The sequence below is a fragment of the Kogia breviceps genome, chromosome 15 (genome assembly GCF_026419965.1).
Source record: "Kogia breviceps isolate mKogBre1 chromosome 15, mKogBre1 haplotype 1, whole genome shotgun sequence".
NCBI classification, from domain to species: domain Eukaryota; kingdom Metazoa; phylum Chordata; class Mammalia; order Artiodactyla; family Physeteridae; genus Kogia; species Kogia breviceps.
In genome coordinates this window covers 56,302,380-56,325,061 of record NC_081324.1, presented here as the reverse complement: position 1 = coordinate 56,325,061, position 22,682 = coordinate 56,302,380, and the positions used below count along the sequence as shown (strand labels likewise).

General features: G+C 39.6%; 1 protein-coding gene across 6 annotated transcripts in view; it reads left to right on the top strand.

Annotated features, from left to right (window-relative positions):
- The window catches only part of DLGAP1 (DLG associated protein 1), an 858,632-nt gene that overhangs the window by 284,726 nt on the left and 551,224 nt on the right, over window positions 1-22,682 (top strand). For 5 of the 6 annotated variants that reach the window (XM_059040830.2, XM_067015965.1, XM_067015963.1 and 2 more), the window contains one exon: window positions 9,920-10,034. The gene's annotated coding sequence lies outside the window, so the exon portion shown is untranslated. The remainder of the gene's footprint in view (window positions 1-9,919; window positions 10,035-22,682) is intronic. The other variant, XM_067015962.1, reaches the window with a different exon arrangement.

The following is a 22,682-nucleotide window of genomic DNA, read 5'->3' as shown; positions in this document are numbered from 1 at the left end:
CTTAAGGGCAGGAATTTTTCTTTTTTCTTTACAATCCCATTCCTAGTACCTGGAACAGTGTCTGGCACGTAGTATCCCCTCAGTCTTTGTTGAATGTATGAATTTATTTTAAGACACTGTGAAAAATAACCAGTTAGGCTGCCTTTGTATGGGAAGAAAACCCCAGTTTTCATGTCAGGAAATCTAAATTATTGTCCCATCTCTGCTACTAAACTGCTGTGTGATCTCAGGTGTGACACCTAACCTCTCTGTGCCTTTCTTATCTATGAAATAAAGAAATTAGATTTTATGAATGATAAAGTCCAGTCCATGTTTAAAAGTGCATAGTTCACTGACTGGTGATTCTCAGCATGCATTGGGAAGTGGTGCTTGGAAACAAATTTACAATTTGTGGCCGTGGAACCAGTGTTGCCAACTGACATATCTGAGGGTTGGAACTAAGACTTGCGTCCCTGGCTACTAAAATTTTAGCTCTAACAGTTGAACTAATCATCAGCTAAATGAATGAATGAATGAAAGAAGGAAGGAAGAGAGAGAGAGAGAGAAAGAAAGAAAGAAAAGAAAAAGTCAAAAGCTCTTCTATACTTTGGCATGGAAAAGTGATTTTTAAGAATTAGGAAAACTAAATCTAACACAGAAGAGTAAAATGTCGCACAGTGATAAAAAAGAACTAGATTTAAATCCTAACTCCAGTATTTGCTGTGACCTTGGCCAAGTAATTTAATTTCTGTGTCTCTATTTTGGCATCTATAAAAATGAAATAATGATAATATCTAAATGAAGTCATTTATTTATAGTTTCTGGGACATGGTAGGCTTTGAAATCCTTACAGTCAGCCTGATATAAAGGAATTAGGTAGGTGGATGGAAATGAATTTGATGAAAAATAAATCTGTATATTTGGCTTGAGGCAAACACCAAGAGGTAAAATAGTGGTTGAGTGCATGGCTGAGATCAGACTGTCTAGGTCTGATATAAATAAAGCTGGTACCTTCACTCACCAGCAATAATAATTTGGTCATTTTCTTACCATCTCTGCATCTCAGTTTTCTCATCTGTAAAATGGCGCTAATAACAGTACCTCCCTCATAGGGTTATTGTGAATTTTCAATGAAACACTCCATGTAAGGTGCTTAAAACAATGCCTGGTGTATAGCCAGCACTCAATAAATGAGGCTGTTCTTATTATGTTCCATTAAGTTCATCCAGAGGGGGGAAAATTGAAAAGGATTTAGAAGCCTGCCAGACCAGTGAACGAAGAGAAAGCAATGGGGATTCAGTAGGACCAAAGAGATTATCATAGTCTAGTGGGTTTGGGGAGGGGAGTTGTTTGTTGTTTTTTTAGAAAACTATTTATAAACATATTAAGTTTTGAGATTTTAGGAAAGAAAGGCTGTGTAAATCCAAGACGTTGGGAGTTCCCACTTAAGTCACTGACAGTAAATATCACAGTCTCCAATTTATTCTTGGGTGGTGAAACTTCTTGTAAGAAATCTGCCATAGGGAAAAGGTCTTTTAGTCTTCAGCCACATGGGTTAACATGTATCACTAAATCGTGCTCTAACAGTTGTAAGTAGTCAGTCTTTTATAACAGGGCAACAGCTGAGCTATCAGTGAGTCATTACATACCCTGTGTTTACCAGGGAGCCCAAATCATTCCGTCTGTAGAGAAGTGAGTCAGGTGGGGGGCAGTACCTGTACATTTCAGCACAGAGTGTCCTCTAACCAAACTCTTGAAGCTGCGAAGCTGCCACAGATAAACTGAGATATGAGGATAGGATGGAAAGAATACAGGTCAAATTTTAAAAGACAATAAAATAGAGGCTAAGTTTCCAATTAGCACTACACATCTTAAAGTGTATTTCTTTGTGGTGAGCTTTAAAGAGACATGAAATAAGCCTGTGTGTTTCATGACTGTGAAGCCTTTTTCAATTGATTAGGAAAATTTGGGTATCTCTGAGCACATATTACCTCATTTAAAAAAAATTGTGTGCAAAAACAAGCAACCTGATTAAAAAATGGGTAGAAGGAATGAATAGACATTTTTCCAAAGAGGACATGCAGATGGCCAACAGGCACAGGAAAAGATACTCCACATCGCTAATCATCAGGAAAATGCAAATCAAAACCACAATGTGATAGCACCTCACACCTGTCAGAATGGCTATCATCAAAAAGAACACAAATAACAAATGTTGGCGAGGATGTGGAGAAAAAGAAATCCTTGTACACTGCTGCTGGGAATGTAAATTGGTGCAGCCACTGTGGAAAACAGTGTGGAGATTTCTCAAAAGACTAAACATAGAACTACCACATGACCCAGCAATTCAATTCCTGGGTATATATCAAAAATACCCGGGCTTCCCTGGTGGCACAGTGGTTGGGGGTCTGTCTGCCGATGCAGGGGGCGCAGGTTCGTGCCCCGGTCTGGGGGGTTCCTGTGTGCCGCAGAGTGGCTGGGCCCGTGAGCCGTGGCTGCTGGGCCTGGGCGTCCAGAGCCTGTGCTCCACGGTGGGGGGGACCATGGCAGTGAGAGGCCTGCATGCCACAAAAAAAAAAAAAAAAATACCCCCAAAAACACTAATTCAAAAAAGATACATGCACCCCAGTGTTCATAGCAGCATTATTTGCAATAGCCAAGATATAGAAACAACCTAGGTGTCCATCAAGAGATGAATGGATAAAGAAGATGTGGTATATGGGTGTATATGTGCGTATATATATTATATATACGCACATATACAACGTGGAATACTACTCAGCCATAAAAAATGAAATCTTGCCATTTGCAGCAACATGGATGGACTTGGAAGGCATTATGCTAAGTGAAATAAGTCAGAGAAAGACAAATACTGTATGATATCACTTATATATGAAATCTTAAAAATACAACAAACTAGTGAATATAACAAAAAAGAAGCAGATTCACAGATATAGAGAACAAACTAGTGGTTAGCAGTGGGGAGAGGGAAGTGGGGAGGGGATATAGAGGGGTGAAGGATTAAGAGGTACAAACTTAGGTGTAAAATAAGCTTCAAGGATAGATTGTACAACATGGGGAGGATAAATATTTTACAATAACTATAAATGGAGTATAACCTTTAAAAATTGTGTATCACTATATTGTATACCTTAACTTACATAGTATTTGCAGCACTATACTTCAACTAAAAACAAAATGTGCACTTGTTCAGAAATAGGTTAAGACTCATTATATCAAGTGGATTGGGGTAGAAGGGCCTTCTTAACAGAGAGTAATAGAAAGATTTCTCCCTTAGAAGCATTGTTTCTTACACATTAAAGTCATCTAGACAGTATAAAGTGCATCTTTAAAATGTAAATATCCCTTGAAAGTGTCAGGTGTCTACATACACTTTAAAGGAAATCACTTTTATCACTGACTTTTCTCTCTTCCCCGGTTGAGGATTTGACCTTGAAGGCAATGAAATTCCAAATGGAAGATAGAAATGAAATTAAATTAGAAATTAAATTAAACACTGAGGGACTTCGGAGGTAAGTTGGCTTGAGGTAGGACCTTTGATCAAATGTTCAAGTAGTCAACTGGTAAAGAAGAAGACATTGAGGCATTTGAGAAAAACGGAGACTAGATTAATTTAGTTCACATTTACACCAGGATTTTCAGAAGTAGGTGGTCCCGTTCCAAAATTCTATATACAGTGCTTCAACTGAAATTTAATAAGGCTTGAAGCTCTTGCTACAGTCTGTGCCAGTTCATTACAACAGGGTGAATGTTAATGACTACGTAATTAGCAGGGCTCAGGACAAAATGAAAGGGCAGGCCCTTTGTGCAAAAAGCAGGACAGAGGGTTGTTACATGTACACAAATCTAAAACCATTTCTTTTCTTCCACCATCTCTCTCTCAACTTGTAGCATTTTTTATTGGCTGCTATTCAATGTAGTTCCAGGTAAAGAAAAGCAAAAGTTTAAATTATTAGAATGAATTTAACCATTCATCTTTATATTGTGCAATAAAAATATAAGAATATCTAACTTTCATGCAGAATCACCAAAATCATGCAGTTTGTATGTCATAGATCATGCATACATACATCATTCTTACCAGAACAATGGAAACACTACACAAAACTTAGTCTACCATTTTTATTTCACTTATTGATATGTGTACCAATATGTACCGATAGTCTCCCTTTGGCTTTCTGATGAGTAAAGGAGAAAAAGAACTATGATTGCCCTTCCTTTCTCTTCCTTTTTATGTATCATCTTCAGTATAAGCAGCTGGCTAATACAATGGAAAACATGCAAGAAATAAAGGATATGATAGGGTTTCTTGGTCATCTGTGTTTCTTAGAACACCAATGTCTTCTTGCAAAGTTGGAACCAAATTCTGGTTCCCATGGAAAGCATGGCCTCTTGCGACTGTCAGCCATAGACATAGCATACTCAGCAAATCTCACTGACCTCCCAGGAATTGTGGGTCTACCAGAATTCACATTCACGCATGTTATATGCAGATGAGGCAGCAAGGGATGTCTGGGGACAGGCATATTATTCAGGTACCCCCAATCACACATGTGCTCTATTATCCTGTTGGACTGTACCCACAGAACACTGGCTCAAATATAAAAGCATTAAGCAGCACAGGGCTGTTCTGAGCATGGAGCTGCCCAGGTGGGCACGCCCATGCATCCAGCCCTGCTTTGAAGTTTCTTACACACAAATGAGGAATCAATCAGCAAAGAGGTTTGCAAAGGAAGTGGCAACTGGCTAGTCTTACTTTTTTTGCTTTTTATTTGATCTAGGCTGCCTCAGACATATGGGAAGTAGCAGAATAATTGTAGACCTTGTTGTGAAATTGATTCTTACTCTAAGTCCTGCAGGGGTGAGAGGATCAGGAGGTTTGTAGGTAGTTTAACTTTTGGTCTTCAAACAAGCACATAGTGTTATGGACTATAAATGTGAGTAACATTTTACAAGAAAACTTGAGATTTCAAAAACTTATGCTGCTTATTTGGTAAAAGAGGTAATTGGGTAAAAAAAAAAAAAGAAAAGAAAAATTAAGTGAAACTATTTGAGTGGAAGGACAACTATACTGAAAGTTAGGAGGCCTATGGTCTAGCTCTGGCTTTGTTATCTACTAACTGTGACCTCAGATAAAACAGGTCACCGTCACTAGTACTCATTGACCTCATCTATAAAACAGGGTTTGAACTTATGGGGTTTCTATTTTAAACTGTGTTTAGTTGAAGAGGCGTTTATAAATCAAGAAACTCATTTTAAAGATACAACTGTAGACTTCAAAGAATTCTTTCTAGAATTTCCAGAGCTCCCCTCTGTGCTTCCTCAGCAGTGCACGAGGACCTGTGGTTAAATGATCATCTCTCCCACATTTCTGCATCTTCTTTATACCGAAGGGCAATTAATCATTGCTAAAAATCGAGGGGGATTTGAGAGCCCTGAGTGACTTTTTAGGTCTGTGGATTTATTCCAGTTCTGTTTTTGTTTTTACTTTAGATCTTTCAGCTCGTGCCCCAACGAAAATTTACCTTGCTCCCTGAAAGTTCTGCTTTATGACTTATTGAGTGGCATTATTAATATTTCATCAGGTGATTATTTTCACTATATTTTAGAAAGGACTGCCAAAATGTAGAGCATTGTTTTTATTACGTCTTGCAGAAAATTGATTTTTTCACACAGAGGTAGACTTAATCTTTTTTTATCTTAATTTAATTTTATTTTATTTTTTAACATCTTTATTGGAGTATAATTGCTTTACAATGGTATGTTAGTTTCTGCTTTATAACAGAGAGTCAGCTATACGTATACATACATCCCCATATCCCCTCCCTCTTGCGTCTCCCTCCCACCCTCCCTATCCCACCCCTCTAGGTGGTCACAAAGCACAGAACTGATCTCCCTGTGCTATGCAGCTGCCTCCCACTAGCTAGCTATTATACATTTGGTAGTATATATATGTCCATGCCACTCTCTCACTTATTCCCAGTGTACCCTTCCCCCTCCCCGTGTCCTCAAGTCTGTTCTCTATGTCTGCTAGACTTAATCTTATAGTCAATAGAGAAATAAATATTTGAAAATAAAAACAGGAAACAGAAGGGAATTGAAATGTGCTGAGTTCTGTTATGTACCAGTTACTGTGTTTTACATGTATTATTGTGTTTAATATCCACATAATCATCTGTGGTAGGTGATAATAAGAATACTACCAGTTTTCCATGGGAGGCCAGAAAGTCTTCTGGGAGCTTCCATTCCAATATTATATGTCCAACCTCCTGCATGAGAAGCCCACTTGGTACTGACCTCTCAAAGTCAATATGGACAAATTAAGCTCATCCTTTTCCCCCAGAAGTCTTCTCTAGCCACAGGCTTTCTCATATAAGTGATAGATAGTAATGTCCTCTTCTGGTTGTGTGGGCTAGAAACCTTGAGGTTATCCTTACCTCCCTCATTCCTTACCCCCTCCACCCATTCTGTCAGGAAATCCTGTTGACTCTCCTTCAAAAGAAACCCAACCTGGATCTGATGCCTACTCACCAGCACCACCTGAGTCTGAGCCAACATCTCCTCTTGCCAAGAAGACGAGCTTTCCACCTGCCTCCATCCTGGCCTCCCCTGTGGTCTCTTCCCAATCAGAAGCCAGGATGAGGCTACTGAAACAGAAGCTGTGTCAATTCTGAGCTCAAGCTCCCGTGGTGGACCCCATTTCACTCTCAGAGTAAAAGCCAGAAAGCCTTGAGCTGCCCTGGATCCATCCTTCCCTCCACCTCCCCACGGTACCACCTCCTGGCCCTCCATTTCTCTGCTACTAATCCTGTACTTGCCAGCACTACTCCATCCCCACTGACCCCCTAGCAATTCCAGGAACAGCCCCTGGGAACACTCCTGCCTCAGGGCCCTAACGTTGGCCATTCCCTCTGCCTGGAACATGCTTCTCGTGCACATGACTAACCCCCTCACATCTTTCAAGGTTTTGGTTACATGTCACTTTCTCAGTGAGCTCCCCTTACCGCCCCACAGCCAATGATGGCCAGGGATGAGGATTCAATGACACACAATGGACAGAGGGCACCTCTGAAGGTTGGGGAAGGTGGTGGAAGGCTGGGTAGATGCTAGAGGACAGGGCTGAGCAACACCCCCAAATAGGTACTCTAGCACAACCCAGTGCGGTACAGAAGAACACACTATTGAATCAGACTACTTAAGTTCAGATTCCTGTGTGTGTGTGTCAGGGTGTTTGGTTTTGTTTGTTGTTTTTAGGGTTTTGTTTATTTTTTTGTTTGTATTTTTGTTTTTTACCTTTCCTTTGCTCTCATTTTTTCACAGATCTATAGAGACTAAATATGGTTACTCAGTGATTGAAAAAGGGCAGGAAGTTTAAAAGGGACTGTTGGGGGCTTCCCTGGTGGTGCAGTGGTTGAGAGTCTGCCTGCCGATGCAGGGGACACGGGTTCGTTCCCCGGTCTGGGAAGATCCCACATGCCACGGAGCGGCTGGGCCCATGAGCCATGGCCGCTGAGCCTGCGCGTCCGGAGCCTGTGCTCCACAATGGAGAGGCCACAATAGTGAGAGGTCCATGTACTGCAAAAAGAAAAAAAAAAAAAAAAAAAAAAAAGGGACTGTTGGGGTGAGGGAATGGAAAAAAAATACCCAAGAATCAGGAATTCTGCATTCTAATCTCAGTTCTGTCACCAAACAACAAATTCCTTGGGCAAGTCATTCCTTAGTTTCAGTTCCCTCATCGCTAGAATAAGGAAATGAGGCAAGAATCAGTAAGTTTCCCAAACCCGCTTGATCAGGAGAATGAAGCTGGGAACATTTGCAAAATGCAGATTACCCTGAATCTACCAATGAATAGTCTGATTTAAAAGGTCTTGCGTGAAATTCTATAGTTTGTATTTTTCACGAACTTTACAGACAATTGTGATGATCAACCACACTTGGGAAATGCTAGATTAGATGACATTTAAGACACCTCCCATTGTTTAAGGTATTTGTTTACCTAAATATTATTTAAATCAGAAAACATCCCAGTTGTAATAAAATTGATTTTTATTGTATATGTGGGTGTCTCGGTCAAAAACTGCATAATATTTTCATTTTTTCCTATGGAAAATTAAGAACAATATCTAGCACAAAATAGATTCTCAATATTTATAAATGAATAAATGGTCAGTTCCAAATGTTCAGAAAGTAAACATTTTTTAGTATCTCCTTGCATAGCCTATTTCTCACATATGTAGGGAAAAATTCACAGTTTGTCTAGTGTCCTTCAGTATTAAGAATATTTAGCACAATAATCATACATAAACCAGGGCTCATGATGATAATTATACCTGAAAGTTTTTGATAATGGAAAACCATTTTTATCTTTTATAACATAGGTAAATGAGATAAATGTGAAAATATAATATTCCCCAGGTGCTTTATGTGCTATGAAAATACATGATATTTTTGTGCTACTGTTGTTCTTGCTTTTTACCACCCACAGCATTCTAATTCTTAACCTAATCAACTTTGCCAGCCTCAAATTATTGCTGGAACAGCTTCTGCAGAGAATTGTATTAACCCCAAATTTTTTGAATGACCAGTGTTCGTTTTGGAAGCAAATACAGTGTTTTGGGTTTTGAAAGGGCTTGAACTTTGAGGCAGAGATTCTGAGATGTCATTCTGCCTTTGTGTCTCTTAGCTTAATAAAATTAGGCAAGCCCTGTCACCTCTTCTGGCCTCTGATTCCTCTTCTGTGAAATGATTTCTCCATTTATGCAAGCACTACCATTCTTGTAAATAATTAGGAGATAAGAAATTACTCACCCCCAGATTCAATTCTGAATATCCCTCCACCTCTGCCTAATACTTAGATTGACTATTTTTCTCATTTCTCATCATTTCTCTGATGCTATTTGAATGTGCTGCCGAGGGCCACTAAATCATATTGCTTAGTAGCAAACAAACAGAATTCTTTTGATACCTTCATTTTTCAACACCATTCATTTGTGCATGTAACACAAGTCCTTGTCTCTGTGACCTTTCAGAAAGGAAAATGACAGCTCAGCATAAAGCATGTGATGTAGTCATACTAGGTACCCACCTCCTTAAGTCTGGGCCCAATTAGAAGTTCCATTTTATCACTTTCATGAGAAAGTATTGTTACTAATTGGGGGTAATGCTTTGGTTTAGGCATCAGCCAGCACCTAGTAATGCCCTTGGAAAGATTCTGCCATAATTGGTGTCCTCCTGTGATATCAAAAGAACTACCCTGGAAAGAATATTTTTTAACCCATTTTTTTTAGTCACAGCTGCTTAGTTGCAGTGTTGTTAAAACAAATAATGCACAGGAAGTGAACACAGTCTTGTATGTGTAATATGTCTTACAAAATCACATGATCAATGCTTGCTTTTTTTTTTTTTTTTTTTTTTTTGTGCTACGCGGGCCTCTCACTGTTGTGGCCTCTCCCATTGCGGAGCACAGCCTCCGGACGCACAGGCTCAGTGGCCATGGCTCACGGGCCCAGCAGCTCCACGGCATGTGGGATCTTCCCGGACCGGGGCACGAACCCATGTCCCCTGCATCGGCAGGCGGATTCTCAACCACTGCTCCACCAGGGAAGCCCAATGCTTGCATTTTATTGCTTTTTAAAGAGGATGTAAATGTTAATAAGTAGAAAAGTAGATTGTAGAATAGCAAACCTATTTATTACGATGACATTGTTTTTTATTTGTATAGTTGATTTTCTTTTCTGAAAAGCATAAAAATAAAGTGTAACATCGTGCAAGAGCCCTGCCACACGAATTTCCTGTGGAATGCTCTTCTCACATCATTGAACTTAATGGCTGCCCGGGTGATTCTTAGGCAATCTTCTCAAGTATCTTTTTGTTTCAGGGTAGTTACTGCATCTAATTATTGCATTTCATTGCGTTTCAGAACAGTTGAGCATCACATACCAAGAGGGACATCGGGTTAAAAAAAAAAGAAAACTGCAACATTTGGATCTTTTCCTGCTTTAGAAGCAAGAAGAATGGAAAATTGATAATCAAAGGTAAAACTGTCTCCTTTTCCCTTAAATCACATATCTCTACAGCTTCCTTTTCAGTCACCCTATGTAAAGCAACTTTTTTTTTTCTTTTTTGATTGCATGGTGGAGTTTACTGAAAGTATTTCTGGCTTGTAATTCCAGACGTATTAATAGGCTGCTGACATATTCAATTCTTTGTTGTTTTAACTCCTTAGTTGCCTGTTCAGAATCTGGACCAGATGTGTTTTATATGTTTCATCTTTATTCTTGGTGTTGATCTGCAGCAGCAGAGCGGGCCGATGCCATTTTCGTAAATCTGCGGGCTAAAATGTTGTGGTTTAGGTTAGGCATGGAATTGTGGGAGTAGATGACATTGTATCAGCTTCTTTTTTCTGGGAGTGTTGGGCAGATTTGAATTTATCACCAGAGACGTGATCAGCTTGATCTGTGTGAGGTAAGAAAGGCAATGGAAACACTTGAGGCAATGCTATGATCTCTGCTCCTTTCATTTTATTGTGTAGTTTATGGAAAGAAAAAAGAAAGGTCTCGACAATGGAAAAGTCAAAAATACTACATATGTGGTGTCAGATCTAAAGGGGATTGATATTGCTGAATATATTAACAGTCGATCGTGTTTGCTTTGGTTGCTTGCCTGGGACAAGTACTTGGGCATGATCCTTTATTGGGGAGCTGATCCCGAGCATTGGGGAGAGGGAATGGGGGAAGAAGCAAAGATCAAAGTAAGAGCAGGTGAATGAGTTCTCCACGGTGAACATGGGAACGTGGTCCCCCTGGGACTTCCAAGGGGATCTGGAATTTCTGCCTGAAGGATGTGTGGCCAAAGGTTTATCCACTGGCTTTTTCCCCTTGGTTGTGGATTGCTCCTGGCCATTAACTCCCCAACAGTTCTGGGCTGTGCTGGCACTTGTCACTTGTGGTAGACACTGCAAAGGCAAAGAGAATCTGAGGTGGCACGGAACCGTCCATCTGTGCAGCCATGGCTGAAATCAGAGGTAAACCAAGGGGATGTGATACAGGGAACTAGAGGTGTCTGTTGTAGTTCGTTTTACTTCATTTTCAATCATCAAATAAATCACATGATCCTCCTAAATGAACTATTTCCAGGAAGAAAACGTTTTGTGTTTTAAAGACATTGAAGTGTGATATCCAAATGGCATAGAACCAAAGGGAACTCTGTTTCAAAACTAACTTCTTCATCAATAAATTGTCCATGTTCAGAGTGAAAAGTACATCTTGGCCCACATGTGCATTGCATATTATATATAGTAAGATTTGAAGTATGACCAAAATATTGGAACAGAGATAATAGAATAATATTTTATAGTACCTGTACTTATTACTCACCGTATATTGATTTATGTACAAGAAGGTATCTGTGGAAACACAAAAATATAATTATTATCCTTGCTATTTGGAAACAACCTCATTAGCGGTGTCATCATTTGTGTGAAAAGCGTGACAAATTATGCACATCCGAGCATAAAGTTACAAGGTTGGTCAGCTGGCAACACAGATTTAACACATTAAAGTGAATCAGGGTTGGTTGGTTTGTTTTCAGCATGAGGATATTCAACAGATGAAAACAAAGCCAGGTAAAGGCTGTGGTTGTGTTGTGACCTAGAAGATCCTTTGTTCAGAGGAGGAATGTAATTGGTGAGCTCTCTAAGGAGCAGCTGTGAAAACAAATGAACAAGCAAACATTTCAACTGATTGCAATTAACATGCAAATTCCTAATGAAGGAAATGAAAATGGGGGGAGGAAGGAAAAGGGTAGCAGAAAGAGGCCGGGCAGGGGAACCAAGGAAGCAGTGACAGGTGGCAAGGCAGAAATCCCCAAACTGGACAGAATCAAACTACAGAATGAAGAGAATCCCACAACAGTGGAGAGAGACTTCTCAGAGCAGACCTCATCCTGAGCTCAGGATGCAAACTGAACGAATGGTCCCAGTTCATCTGAGGCCTGATAAGTTCCTGGGTCATCACAGAAAGAGTCAATGACTGTGTCTTCTCACCTGAACAGTGACTTCACCTCTCATTTGTCTTCCTTTCTGTGGTGTCATTGAGATTCCAAGGTCTCCTAAATAAAAGTTCTGACCATATCTGCTCTTTCCTCAGAAAATATTTCCTAATTGACCAACTCATCATTGTCCAAACTTCTTAATCAAACATTTAAAACCTGCCACTCTAAGTTTTCGACTTATTTCTTATTCCTTGACTTCACTCACCAGTGGTCTAGACCCTTGGTTAGTACTGCAAATTCTGTGATGTATCAAGTCTTCCAAGTGATTTGGATGCATTTGGGTTCTCAAACATAAGTTGGTCTAGGACAAGGCCCAAGAATTTGCATTGCTAAGAAGTTCCCAGGCTGTGTTGCTGCTGCTGGTGCAGGAACCTTATTTTGAGACCCATTCTGTAAAATAAATGATCCAGTCTGGCACTACAGTTCCTACATTGCAGTTTGAACTCAAAGACTGCAATAAAAGGACTCACTTGCCAGCATCCATCATTGTGGAGAGGTGTACTAGATTAAGAACAGGGTCTGTCTTCTGGTCAGAGACCATATTAGCATCATAAAGTCCCCAACAGTAAGCTTTTTGATACATTTTTATATCCCCCACTGTGTTATAGACTCATAAATATTTGTTGGATGGATGGATGGATAGACGTGAAGAGGGAGGGAAGGTGGGAGGAATAGATAGACAGGTGTTTGGCAAGCAGTGGTTGGTTTCAGCAAGGAACTTAATGCCTACAAAGAAACTGCCATCAGGGAAAGACTAATTGCCATCACATCAAAACCTCCTTATTGTAGAAGACCATATTCAATATATCAGGCATTTGATTAGGTGGAATAACTATGTATTCAGAGCCTGAGCGTCTGGGTATCAATAGTATCGTGCTCTTTAATAAGCAGAGTCTTTCAAAAAAGACTTTTTGCCATTTGGTTGAGTACAACAGGGGGGAGATATCGTTTCTATCGAGGCAAATTGCACGTTTTGCTTTATAAAAGAGCCACTGGCTATGTGAAACCGGGAAATCACATCCAGTTAATAAATTCCTTTGCAAATGTCTCTTCCTGGAGTTTAAATTTTGCAGCTGCAGCATCATCTGAATGTTTATTCACATTTTGGACAATTGTGCTTTCTGGTTTTTTGCTTTCTTGCATTCAAATGTGTTGGTGTATCAATGTTGCAAATTTTCTCTCTGCATCTTTTATCTGCACACATCATCCTATGATTGGCTTGGTAAATTTATCCTACTTTTCATGCTAAAATAACTGTTCCTCCTGTCTGTCTTCTGCCTGCTGTTTGATTTTTTCCAGAAATTGGGCTGAAGGCCTGCTTTTAGAGCTCAGTGTGAAATTTATTCTGTATGTTTTTAAACCAAGTTTCCACATATTTCTTTCTGCTATAGGTTCTGTAGTGGCATCAACTTCAAAATGCACCCTTGAAAGAGCCTCTTATGTTATGTATTACCATAAATAATGACAATGAATGAAAACAGGAACCTCAAAAATTTATTTCATCATTCACTTTAATGGTAGAAAATTAAAATTGTCACGTCCTCCTATGGCATACCTAATGTTAAGCTTCAAGAAAAGAATCTAGTTCCAACTTTCTTATTACCTTGATGTACATCCTTGGTTGAGTCCTTAGGCCTCAGCTACCTCCATTATAAAAAGAAGGATTTAGGATAAATGTCCCTAAAGGATTATTCTAGTTCCTTATCTTGCAATCTCCGGATGCAGGTCATATGAAATGCTACTTAAAATCAGGCGTGACAGTATGAGTGAGTCAGGTGATCAACTAATATGTCACCTATTTGGCAGTAAAGTTGAAAGAGCAGGGTTTTGGGTACAGAAAAATCTGTGCTCAAAACCCAGCTCTTTCACTTATTAACAGTATGAGCTTGGAGAATTTAGTGCACCCCTCGGTGTACCTTAGTATCTTCATCTGTAAAATGGGGGCAGTGTTGTTACCATCTGCCGGGTTGCTTTGAAGACTAGGGAGAATCTGAAAGATATCCAACACTTATCTGCTGAGCATAGTGACCTCTAAAGACCTCTCCAGGCCTCTAAGCCGACCAGAGCCCAGACCATGGTTTTAGAGGTTAATGAAGATTCCATTCTTCTTCTCCACTATAATTCTACAAGGCTAAGCAATGTTTCTCTGTGACTCTAAAAGATGAACCCAGTTTGGAAAATGTATCTGTAATTTAGTCATCTGAAACTTGGCAAGACTAATGGGAAAATTCAACCGTAGGCTTTCAGCTAGACAGGATATCTGGTTCCATGCATTGTGAGTGATTTACATAGAGCAAACAAGGCCCTTTTCATCATCAAGACCGACTCCTTCAGTATCAAAGCTTAAAGTTTGCAAATCGCATTCTGGCTGTGTCTTGTTATGTGGCCGCAGTTAGGACAGAAGTGAAAGATTCTTCAAGACATTGGTTGAGTCTGAATAAATATTTATATGCTCTTGATTTGTATATGATTCCAGTAAGTTCAAAGGTATCCCTTATATTTTTTCTTTCTTGTCCTCTGAAAAATTATGTTTATAGCCAATTTGTCTGATGCAGCCTTACCCCCAGAGGCAAAAGAAATTAAATTTTGGTCAATAGATGATTCGTTTACTACAGAATTCATGCAAATATTGTATATTTTTCGGCTGTTTAAATTTATTCATGTCTTTTGAAGTTGAATTGTCACTTTGATATTGGTTAACCCCAGTCCTACCTCAGTAGAAATCCAGAGCATTCTCCTTAATAGGGGTAGATCAATAAAGTTTTGGTGGACTATTTCACCTATCTTAGCAGAGGATTTCATCCTGTTGTCTTCTTTACTCTTTCAGTATTTTATAAATCCTCTGCAAGTTAATGTCTTTTGAGATGAAGCTTACTATATTTTATTTTTCTATACTTTTTCATCAGAAGTAATTTAGAGCCAAGAACTGCTGGTGCCGTTTGAGTACATTGGTTATTTTAGACACCTGTAAGATAACTAAAATCTAATTGTGGGATGTTGTGTTTGTCAGGTCTCAGAGACATATGACCGTCAAGATGAAAATCATACTGATGAGGCTTTCAGACTCTAGGAGAGAGAGAGATATATATATATATGTATATGTATGTCCACATACACATTAAGTGCCTAGTGATGGTAGTGGTGGAGGTGATGGTGTGATATTGTTTACTTAGACAACCCGGTCATTCACAATAGTATAGTTATTTCTACATAGACCAATTATTACCAAAATTGGCCTTTTTTTAATGAAAAGATCTATTAAATACTCTCTGAAAGACACATATTCTCTGTTGTATGATAGAATAATTCCTTTATTAAACAGAATATAATAGAGTTCATCATAACTCACATTTTTTTAGTATTTGTTGACACTTTAAGATTACCCAAGGACAACATTTACTATGTAGTAAAAAGACCTCAGCTTGATGAGAATAATAAGAAAAAAAGAAAAGAATGAAAGGCACGTTGGCTGAGTTTATTTCATTCTCACTGCATTTTCATCATGTGCTAGGAATTTTTACCTACAATATTTATTTAAAAGCTACGTTTACGGAAAAGATGATACCACTTTAAACAACCAGCATTAGTGCTGGCATTTTTTTTTTATCATCCCAAGAGGATCTGGGAATTATAAATCAAATAATGTACAAATCTGACAAAATAATTGTAGTGATACACAATGCATTTCTCTCTGGCACTTCAAATATTTGAGGTCTTTGTTTGTATTTATTTATGATTAAAAACATAATAGCAAACATATGTTAAATACTTAGGTTTGTGCCCATACAGGGGAGATATAATTTTATGTCAGCCCTTTTAGGGTCTTTGGCTGGGCCTGAAAATTAAATTGATGTAAGAAAGATCAACAGCAGAAAATTACACAAATTTATTTAATATAAGTTTTCTGTGATATGGGGTCTTCATAAGGAAATAAAGACCCAAAGAAGTAGCAGGACCTACGTGTTTATATACTAGGTTGAACAAAGAGGCAGAATTGTGGCAACATAACTAAAATATACAGGGAGGCTAAAGGAGAATGAGTTATTTTGATAAGATCTCTTTGTACAGAATTCTCTCATCCTCTACTCTGGTGATAACAATGTTTCTTTCCTCCCAGTACAGGGAGGACATCTTTCACATGGGAGGTTTATCTCCTGCTTTTAGGAAGCAAAGGGGATGTCAAAACACAATTGTTCTACTTATACCTGCTGTTTTTCAAATGCCTTTGACTCTCAATAATCCTCATGCCAAAGTGGCATATTTTGGGGTGGTGTATTCTGCTACCCTCCAGGCGTTGTTTTAAGCACCTTCTCTGAGTTACCTCCCTTAATCCTTTCTCTAAACTTTGAGAATGTTTTATACAACTTCAGGGAGAAATTGACAAATCCACCATCACAGTGGGTAGATGTCAAGATATTTTTCTCCATGATAGAGGAAACTCACAAAAAACTCACTGAAGACATAGAAGACATGAACACACACTAAGAAGCTTCATTTGATGGTCATAAGTGGACTTTTTCGATCAACAATTGGAGAATACCAATTCTTCTTAAGTTCCTGTATAATATTTTTAAATTATGTACTGAGCCATAAACCAAGACTGAAATATACTCTCCATTTCACAGATGAAGAAACTGAGGCATAAAGAAGCTAAAGAACTTGCCAAAGAACACAAAGCTCGTACATGCAGAGCAGGGCACAGACCCATGGCAATCAGAGCCACCTGACTGCTGCATTACCTGTCCTAACTGGTTGTCCTGCAGGGGAAAAGCAGAGAGCTGGTCTTTAAGAGATAATTTAAACTTATTTATCAGGACAAGAGGGCCAGGATTACCCCAATTTTATAGATTATATTTGAAAGCAAGGATGTGGCCAATTTGAGATGATCCAGTTGGAGTGATAGTGACACTAGATTTAGGAGAAAATTCAAACCATAAGTTAAAGTAGATTTAGATAATTGCTAAAGTTTAAATAGCAAAAGCAAAGCAAGAATGACGTAGGTTGAATTCTTACTGTAAATTCATTCCCTTTAATAACCCAGCCCTGAGTTATTGATCATATTTAGGTTCCTGTGTATGAAATGAGAAGACATCCCACTGGTGTTTCACGGTCACATCAAACTCTTATTTCCAACACTCAGACCATAAACGCCCCATCCCATCTTCTCCCCCCTCCTCTGCTGTTCTCTGTCCCCATCTATGTCACCATGACCCACACACCCAGTTGCTTAAATTGGAAACCTGGGAGTCATCTATGAAATCACTCCATCCCACCACCACCATCTTTGGTAAATTTGAATGAACTTGTTGAATGAAGTTCCATATTACCCATCTAATACGTGAATGCCCAGCTAGTCGGGTGACTGCAGTCAGAGTGTGGCGATCAGGCGTTATGCTCTGATGTTGTCTAACGTGTTTGGGTTTCAGGCCACGCTATTCAATTCCCTGTATGGTTTTGGTGGGGTTCTCTTGGATTTTGTCATTAGTGGTGTTGTGTCGTACGTGTTGCGTGTAATGACATGCAGGGACGATCCACTGTTTTCTCCTCTCCATGAAGGCATTGGATTTGTTGACAAATACAGCGTATTGCCTTTGGCACACACAGCTCTCAGCAGTATTGCCCTCTTTAACTTTGTCTCCTGGGGAAAGAAAAATCACTTTCCTGGCAAGGCAGCTTTCCTAATCAAAGACTTCCTGGGTCTTAAGTAATACGAAACTCCACTGTTTCAAACTGGCAACTTATAGTGGCACTTACCTGGGTATGTATTTTAATCTCCTTTGGGGATCAAGAAACTCTAAATGTTACACATAAAATATTTCATGAGGGGACACATGGATGGTTTCATATATTTTGTTCCATTTTTATTTAAGAAAAGTCACTGGCAAAATAACGTGTGCATTGGTATTAAAAGCTTGAGTAATGTATCTCTTTCTTGAACTGTAAATTACTGCTTCTCTCCTGATAATTTTGTCATTATTTTTCACTTGAACCTATTTCTAGGTATGGGAAATTTTGCATAGTTAGAATATGAACGAAGGTGCCTTAGGCAGGTAAACGGGAGGCCTGAGTTCCAATAGGATTTTAATAAGGTGAACCCTGCCCCCCAACCTCCCATCCCAGGGAGACAGTTAACAGAAAAAGAGAAGAATTATGGACTGAACTCCATGGAAGGCCCTCAGTTAGGAGGCAGGAGAAGAAGGAATTAGCTGGGAAGTGCAAAGAAAATCAGAGCTAGACAGTGGTTAAAGCAGTTTAAAACAGATCTATTCAGGACTATTGCAACAGGGCCAAACAGACCTCAGTAACAAACTGGTTTCAATTCCAAATAAAACAAGTAGGGATTTATAGCCAAGGAGCAGGTGGGAGTCAGTGGATGGAAATTACTAAGAGGAAACATCAGGAGCAAGAGAAGATTCTGGTTAAACAGACCTGGTAGGATTCTTGCTAAAGGCAGACCAGGGTGATGAGATACCAAGGGTGGAAGGTGAAGAATTTGATCAGATATCAAGGGTGATCAGTTATGGAGGGTGGGGAGTTCTGTCTAAACTGAGTTAGCAAGATTCTTGGTACGACTGGATGGTGCAAGTCCAACCAGGGTGAGCCTAAGCGGGGAGGCCCTGAGGCTTCAAGGAGCCTGACTCCTTAATCAAAGAGAGTCTTGGTCAAGAGGGTGCAAAGAGAGCCAGGAGAACAGGGATGGTTTTCTTCATGAAGGCGAAAAAGAAAGTTCCAGGATTGAGTCTAGCAAATGTAATTAATGTGGTTATGTCCTAATTCTAAATTTAGCAATTTCTTTTAAATATGGCATCTTTTTTTTTTTTTTTTTTTTTTTTTTTTTGCGGTACACGGGCCTCTCACTGTTGCGGCCTCTCCCGTTGCGGAGCACAGGCTCCGGACGCGCAGGCTCAGCGGCCATGGCTCACGGGCCCAGCCGCTCCGTGGCATGTGGGATCTTCCCGGACCAGGGCACGAACCCGTGTCCCCTGCATCGGCAGGCAGACTCTTCAACCACTGCACCACCAGGGAAGCCCTGGCATCTATTTTTTTTTTTTTTTTTTTTGGTATGCGGGCCTCTCACTGCTGTGGCCTCTCCCGTTGCGGAGCACAGGCTCCGGACGCGCAGGCCTAGCGGCCATGGCTCACGGGCTTAGTTGCTCCGCAGCATGTGGGATCTTCCCGGACCGGGGCACGAACCCGTGTCCCCTGCATCGGCAGGCGGATTCTTAACCACTGCGCCACCAGGGAAGCCCCCTGGCATCTATTTTATAAGCCTGTATAATTACACGTTGTGAAATGATAAAGTCATTCAGCCCATCTCACGTGACATTCATTCCTTAAAAATTGGACCACCATTTGCTCAGTATCAAAATCTTGGAGTCATCTTTCCATTCCTCCTTATCTAGCGCATCTCTAGGTCCTGGTTGTTTTTTCCTTGGTTGTTTCGAATCCCTCCAGTCCTGACATGCTCTCCACCATCACTGGTGTGCCTCACACCTCAGCCCCTGCAGAAGCACCCTTACCAAGCTTTGTGCCTCACGCTGACCTCATTCCCAAGTTCCATTTTGCAAGCTGTCCTTAGATTAACCTCAAAATACCATTCCTGATATATTTTTAATAGTTGCTGTTTGCTGAGTCCTTATGTACCCGATGCCATGTTAAGTATGCTATTTCATTTAATTACTAGAACCAATTTCAAATGGTAGGTGCTATTATTACTTCTCCTTTGCAAGTGAGAAAAATGGATCTTTCAGGAGTTTGAAGAACTCCCCGAAGGTCACAGCAACTAAGTAGAAAATTCTAACTCCAAAAGCTGAACCTTCACCACTGTCGCATGGTACCCTCTGTGGCCGTGTGTAAAAGAGATGATGGTAACCAGACAGCTGGGTAAACTGCGATTAGATTGTGAAAGATTCCATTGATCTCACCCAGTGGACAAAAGCTTATTCAAGATTCTTAAGCAGGGGGTGGGGAGAAACACGATCAGATGGTGAGTGGAGTAGAGGGTGAGGGATGTGAATTGCTCCCCTTCATGAGCCCTGGCCATGTAGCATTTCCTGTCCTCTCTGCATGGGATGTCCTTACTGCATTTCTCTGCCTCACAAATCTCCTTCTAGACAGTCCTCTGGTGTCATCTTCCTGGAAGAGTATGCGTCTTCTCCATACCCTTATGGCCTCTGCTCAAAGCTCTTAGGGTATCAATACCCTGTTATATTTCAGATCACTGTGCAGTGATTCACATATGATTCTCAGAAAATCTTCTTAGGATGTTTCCAACTACATCTCAAAGATGGGCAAGGAAGGCTCACAGAGTTTATGTTAGATTAAATCATCTTTGCGTTACCCATGCCTGGTACCTAGTAAATGCTCCATAGATAGGTGATGAGTATGTCAGCTACCTTTAACTGCACATATATTTTATTGTATTAAAAAATTTAAACTCTTAGATAACAGGAATGAGTCTTTCCCATGTTTTTTGTATCCCTCATAGTACCTCATAATGCAGAGTGTATTGCACGAAGCAAATAAAAGTACTTGATTTATTCATCTTAACAGGTCTTCATTTTATGTTATGGGCAGCCCTCAGAGACATTGAGGGTTTGGTTCCAGACCACTGCATTAAAGAAAATACCGTGATGAAGTGAGTCACATGAGGTTTTTGGTTTCCCAGTGCATATAAAAGTTACATACATTATACTGTAGTCTAGTAAGTGTGCAATAGCATTATGTCTAAAAACAAAACAAAAAAAGTACAGACCTTAATAAAAGAAATACTTTATTGCTAAAATAAACGGCTAACATCATCTGAGCCTTCAGCAACTTGTAGTAATAATGTCAAAAATCACTGATCACAGATCACCCTAACAAATGTAACAATAATGAAAATGTTAGAAATACCACTATTGTGAGAATTACCATTGTGAGAATTACCACGGTGTGACACAGAGACCCGAAGTGAGAAAATGCTATTGGAAAAATGGCACCAGTGGACTTCCTCAGCTCGGATTGACACAAATGTTCAATTTGTTAAAAAAAAAAAAAAAGAACAAACACAATATCTGGGAAGTGCAATAAAGCAAAGCACAATAAAACAAGATAGGGCTTCCCTGGTGGCGCAGTGGTTGAGAGTCCACCTGCCGATGCAGGGGACACGGGTTCGTGCCCCGGTCCAGAAAGATCCCACATGCCGCAGAGCGGCTGGGCCCGTGAGCCATGGCCGCTGAGCCTGCGCGTCCGGAGCCTGTGCTCCGCAACAGGAGAGGCCACAGCAGTGAGAGGCCCGCATACTGCAAAAAATAAATAAATAAATGAAAATAAAACGAGATATGCCTGTATTTTCTTCATTTCATTTTGAATGCAGGGTACTTTAAAGTAGGGTTTTAAGTGAGTAGTTTTTCCCAGAAATTAGTACAGTGCCTGGCTCTCTTGGAAGACCATTTTGTCCTAGAATTATATGAGGTTTGTATGCTCGATAACTATCAGACCTGGTAGAATGAAAATAGAAATGGAAAGAATATTATCAACTTTTTTTTGAAACTTGACCATGTAGCAGGCTCTATGCCATTCATTTTATAGACTATATTATTTTATTCTCATAATGCCCTATGGAGTAGGTGTTATTTTTATCCCCATTTTACCACTGAGCAAGGAAGGCACAGAAAAGTTAAGTAAATTACCCAAGGTCACACAGCTAGTAAATGGCAGAGCTGGACATTGAACCCTGGCACCATGATGCAGAGTCTGTGTACATTCCCTCAATTAATGAGTATTTTTATACCCTAGACTACATCAGTCTTGATTTTAGGTTCTATTAGGTGGTCAGTGAATGTATTCTTAACGATCGTGTGAGGTGTAGTAGAAGGTATTCACTGGCTGATGTATAAAAGTACAATTATTATTTAGTGGTGGTGGACTCATTTCAATGAAAAAATCATTTTTCGAAAGCGTTCGTTCTTAGTTTTCAGATTTTACATGCTGTACTGATTCATCTGCAATTAAAAGAAAGCAATTGCAAAGTGACTAGGAAATAGTCAATTATTGTTCAAATTGCCAAACTTCAGGAATTAGCATCCTAGAATTTGCACAAATGTTAAGCCAGGAAAAAGAAGTCATAAAACACCATTTCAACTGCTTTTGAAATTCTTCCACATATTTAGTAATTGTATTATAATTTAAATTTTGGAATCATAGAATTTTAGACCTGGCTGGGAACATTGGGATCCTCTGTGCCAACTTTCTATTTAATGCCAGAAGTGTTCACACACATTTAGAAAATAAGACATTTGACAAATATTCCTCTAACATTGATGTAGAGCCCATAGAAACAGTTAGTGGATTTTTTTTACACTGTGGCATTACCTTGTGCCTATGGCTAGTAAGATACTAGAATATTTAGCCAGTCCAGTCCAGCAGGATCTCTTCTCACTCTTTCCTGGGACTTTCCCATGCCACTCTCTGGCCCTTGGAAAAAAAATCTTGCCGCCTTCTATCTAAAGTATTACAGCGCTCTCTCTCTCACTCTCTCTCTCTCTCTCTCTCTCTCTCTCTCTCTCTCTCTCTCTATATATATATATATATATATATATATATATATATATATATATATATTTTTTTTTTTTTTTTTTTTTTTTTTT